Raw genomic sequence first — 5363 nt, 5'->3', positions numbered from 1 at the left:
CTTTGTTACACAAGTCACACCATTCAGGCTAGTGATGGCAACCCAAGCATCAGCATCCTCACTACACTGCTGTGACCTGTGGACTACCTCCTACTCTTTTACTTCCTCCTTCAGAGCTGTCTAGGCAAAGGAATGAGGTGATAGCTAGTGAAACATCTCAAGCAAGGAAGAAAGGCCATGTTCCTTTGCTCCAAAGCAATGGATGCACACTTGAGGAAAATGCCCTTCCAGGCAGGACAGCCAGTCAGTACTTAGCAGGCCCGAGCAACTGAAGTGTGTGTGCAGGAGTGCCCCTGCCTAATGTCATTTTAGACTTGGACAGTGGTCAGCAACACCTTAAGGCCAGAGAGCTGCTAAGCCAACACAGAAAATCAATAGCATTTAGAAAAAAAAACCCAACCAACCAACCACCCTGTATACACATAAAAATGTAAGCAAGTTTAAAAGATCAAAGAGTTTGGCTATATGTGTGCATTATATAGAACAACTGGAATGTTTTACACACAGCCAGCATTTTTTGCCTTGAGAATAATTAGGAAGGATTCAAGATGCTTAATTCCGCTTCCAAGTAGTATCAGGCACTAGCTAAACCGTACTGCAAGCATCAACAAACTTGCATTTCCTGTTCTTAAATGTTTTGAGGCTCTCCAGTTTTAACTGCTGAACTTTGAGATACAGATCATAGTAACAGCAGCAGAACAGAACAAAGGGAAGGGAAGTGCAACTGAAGCAGAAGCTTAAACCAAAGCAGTAAACTGCATGTTGTCGATGTGCTTTTATTAAGAGGACATGAAAAGGACATTATAAGGGATTCAAAGCATTTGGGGGTGGGGATGGAGGGGAGGAAGAGACAACACTTGAAATAAACGTTCCATGGAGAGAAAATCTCTAATAATTTATTGACCTTCAGTTTCACATTGTGAAAAAAAAATATGCAAGTTTTACAAAACCTTAAGATGTAGTAGCAAACAAAAAAGACAAAACATAGACAATTTTACTTCTTCACTTGCACAGTTTTCTTTTAGCACATGAACCACATCTTCAATAGCCAGGAAAGGGAACATTATTCTGCTCTAATCACTCTTATTCAGACAGGTGTCAGACCTAGAGAAAAGGGGCTGCACAATTATACCAGAAGAGGAAGGCTGTCCTTTGTTACATGTTTCTACAGCAACCAGCCTTCAAAATAAGAGGAACCTTCCCGTCTTATGCCAGGGTTTTTGTGTGCACTCCGCTGTGAACTGCATTTGCTTCAAAGTGTGGGGTGTTTTGCAGGACTGGAATGGTCAAGTAGCTAGCCAGGATTCTCACATCAATTCAAAGAGCAAGAGCCTAGCGTATTCCCTGCAGAGCCAGAGGCCCACCCTGGCTTCAGCTTCCTTCAGCCTACACACAGGAATTAATGGGGGACTTGAAAGCAGACCACAACTTTGGAAACAGCTGCAGAAAATTCATCCCACTTTCAGAAGCTGCATGGCACTACACAACAGATTTCACAAGCTAAGTAGTTATATGCAGCACAGCTTCATGTCTAGACTCTAATCAGCTTGACGGAGAAAACAGGTCTTGAACCTATATGCCCTTATTCAAACAAGGGGGCCCCTGGGGACCCAGTCCTTCGCTTCCTCGTGCAGTCACTAGCGCCTAGGGAGAGGACATGCAGAGCACGGGAAGTCTGATTTTATGGCTCCCTTCCCACTCCCGGGAATGATCCAGACGACGAAAGTCAACAACAATTCAAGGCTGTTTGCTTCAACAGGGCAACCTGTGCAAGTACAAGGATATAGAAAGGAGCCCTAACCTATCTAAGATGTTTTCCTATTGCTTAAAAGCCATCTAAGAGAAAAGAACAAATGCTTGGGGTGGGGGAAGGGGGGAAAGGCTGTGGGTTTAAACACTTTTTCAATCTAACATTTCAAGAAATCAGTTTAACCAGAGGAATTATAAAACTGTTCACATCTAGCTGGGCCTCACCCTTTAAAAAACTGCTAACGCCTTTGCTAATTAATCCATGTTCTCTCAGTATTCACAGAACTCCAAATACTCTATTTCTGAAATGTACGGATCTACTCCAAACAGTCTACTCCAAACAGCAAGTCAAATGTAAGGCAACACAGAGAAACTTCCAGTGATCAGTGTAAACACTTTCAGATGACAAAGTTTTCACAAATACAGCTACATCACTGTCACACAGAGAAAGGCAAGCATCACCAATGTGACTATTTTTGTTTTGCATGCACGCATGCAGCTGTTTACTTATACTGCAGCACACACCAACCATGTAACTTAATGTGCCAGTAAAGTTGGGCTCCAGAAACATTTAGGAAAAAACACAATACAATACATGCTTCATGACAGGATCTGGCAAAGAAAGCACCTGTGAAACATAAGCTTCTGAAATCCAGAAGAAAAAGAGTAGCTTCATTTCCGTCTCAAGACCAGACTGGTAAGAAACAAATTTATTTAAAAATCAAAGTTCAGTTTCTCAGGATTGTATCTGACGCTTCTGAGTGACCAAGTGTTTAAAGACACACCTGGCTAAGGAAAAAAGGCAGCAGAGTTAGAGGGCTATTTTTAAGATTAAGAGGTCGGAAATTCATTTTCTATCCCCATAAGAATTTTGCCAGAGCCCTTGGGTCTTTGACATCTGGCCACTCAGATGATCATCTGAAATCCAGACGGATGAGGCAATCCAGTCAGTGCAAAATTGCTGCTCTTCTTTTTTTTTTTTTTTTTTAAGACTATCTTGAGGTCTTTTTGTTTTTATTCTTGAATCACCATACTCCACTCACTCAGCTCAAGGTGGCTATATTGTAGGTACCCCTCCTCCAACCCAATAAATAAATAAATAACTTTGGACAATGACTTCATCTGGGCTTGGTATCCAGAAGCTCTTCCACAGTATCTGCGTTGCAATCAGGAAGCTGCACAAAGAGAGAGCTGCAAGAGATTTTGGCTATTTCCAGATTAGAAATTGAAAGGCATGACTCACAAATGAAATGTAGCAAGGACACCATCTACAAGACACACCACATGCAACCTGGGGAGCTGGTGGCCTGAGAAAGTGACCTCCATGGCTTCTTCCTTTAGTATGTGTGTAATTTAAGATCCTGCCTTGTAATCCTTCCATTTCCGACCGGGAAGCCACCCCTCCCTCCCACCTCCAACTGTTCCTCAACAGTTTTCTTTCTTTGTGCAGCAGAGCAAGTCAGCAATCACAAAATGTGCAAAACATACAACGATTCACACAAGCCCTTGCAACATGAAGACAATTGCAGGCATTGTTTCAGCATGCAAGCACTGAACAATAAATAACTATAGCTACAACAAATAACAGGAATGGGACAGTTCGAATTACTTATAAATACAGGGAGGAAACGGAACAAGGAGCATTTGGGGGACGTTGTTCGTTCCCCACTGTTGCAGAAACATTTCACCACTGGGCTGTTCCTTATCAAGCGGAAGGTCACTCGCTGCACGCAGGACGGTGCAACGCAGGATCTAAGAGATGCTGTAGGCACTGCCCACAGACAAGCACACTCTGGTTCACAGAGTTGAGCAGCAAGACCGCTGCATCTTCATTCACAGCGGGATCTCGCTGATTCAGACCTGGCCTGCTTCCCCTGCAGCTGGCGCGGGCACTTCAAACCACCACAAAGAGAGGTGACAACCATTTCAAATTTCACATACAAACAGCGGAGTCCATGGAAATCAAGTGCTGTGTGCTGCACAGCTCAGAGAAGTTCTGTCTCTTCTTTTTCTCCTTTGAAGGACTGATTAATATTGGCATTAATCCACAATTACTAGCACAATGACCAGATCATAGGTTCGTCCATTCATATTTAAACCACGTGCTGAAGCACTGAAGACAGTTATTTTTCCTCCCATTCCTTCATGTCTAGGTTAGATAATTTACAAGGTGCAGATGACTTTCTTCAAATGCAAGCGACGCTGAACGATTTTTCTTCATTAAAACCGTTCCTCCAGATCTGAGGTTCCAATTCTCTTCTCCAAATAAAGAAGTAAACTAAAAGCATGGGAAGACAGGGAGGGGAAAAAAAAAAAAAAAAAAAGAGAGAGATGAGAGAGAAGATTTAAAGGGGTTTACTGAGACTATGTTCCATAACATTTTTGTTAGATGTCAAAGAAAATTTCAAAGCTATGCTCAGGATGCAATCCCATTGATGGGCTTCCCCCCACCCTCAGTATTCCTGTGCCAACCACTGATAAATAAGCCAGCCACAAACATAATTATTTAGGGTCAGATTCTTTCTTTATTATTCTACTAGCCTTACTCTGCAAACCATCCTAGTCACCCCAGAAACGCTGTTTAATTTTTGGGGTATAAATTCAGTCATTTCAAACCTAAACCAAATGAGTCCAATACAGTTCAATATGATGAGCTCGGCATCCTGCATGCTTCAAAATTTCTATGTTCCCCTCAAATTTTAAAGCTTTGTGGATTTGTTTAAAGCAAACATAACCTTGTGCAGCTTCTCTTCCACAAAAGCCCACATGAACACTTGGTGCAAAGAGTTATTTCTACCCGGGCCAAGGCAAACCTGCTTGGCGTAAAGCTGAAGTGGAGGTGAAGGTGTCTCACCCCAGTTCACCATGAAGAATTCTGAATTGAATTTATTCACAATATAGAAAGGGACATATAATCCTCTTACTTAAAACATATCTGCTATTCATTGGAGCAGAAGTCTGCCTCATTTCTTTTCACACAGCAACGTACCATGCATCAATAATCCCAACCTAGAGTCCTTTATAAAAATTGGTTATTCAATGAGAAATTCAGCCTTTGGATGCTGAGATTGTGCTTTGCTTTTTCACTATGAAGCTGTATTGAAATGCCAGCTTCCAAACCATCATCAGCTCATCACAGCCATTTCTGACAGCACTGCTAGAATTTTAGGAGGCAAATCCTACATCATTACAATGCAAAGGAGCTCCAGTGAACTCACAGTTCGTTTGAACATACCACATCTCTCTCAAGCTGCGATGTCTAAGAACATAAGGGAACACTCACAGGAAACACCACAGCCTACATAACAGCCCAGAGCATCAAGCCTTTTTGCAACTGTGGACTTGAAACACACTATCTTCATTATGTCTAAAAAGAGGTCCCTGCACTTAGTGTTGATTAGTATTTTCTAGACATTCTTCAGCATAACATGCTAGCCTTCCCACTTCCACACTATCAACATTGAAACCTAAAAAATGTTCCCCGTCATGGGATGACCTTTAAAAAAATATTATAAACAATTCCGAAATGAAGGGGGGGGGGGGCGCGGGGGAGAAATCCCCAACCTACTCAAAAGGCCCGAGTTTGAGGAACAGGACAAAGCAGACTGAAGTCT

General features: G+C 42.3%; 1 protein-coding gene across 1 annotated transcript in view; it reads right to left on the bottom strand.

Annotated features, from left to right (window-relative positions):
- Positions 1-3728: 3728 nt before the first annotated feature.
- The window catches only part of ENC1 (ectodermal-neural cortex 1 (with BTB domain)), a 5867-nt gene continuing 4232 nt past the window's right edge, over positions 3729-5363 (bottom strand). The window contains exon 2 of the mRNA XM_009884260.1: positions 3729-4027. The gene's annotated coding sequence lies outside the window, so the exon portion shown is untranslated. The remainder of the gene's footprint in view (positions 4028-5363) is intronic.

This window comes from Charadrius vociferus, unplaced genomic scaffold (assembly GCF_000708025.1).
Source record: "Charadrius vociferus isolate BGI_N301 unplaced genomic scaffold, ASM70802v2 scaffold183, whole genome shotgun sequence".
Lineage (NCBI taxonomy): Eukaryota > Metazoa > Chordata > Aves > Charadriiformes > Charadriidae > Charadrius > Charadrius vociferus.
This window is presented reverse-complemented; position numbering and strand designations above follow the sequence as displayed.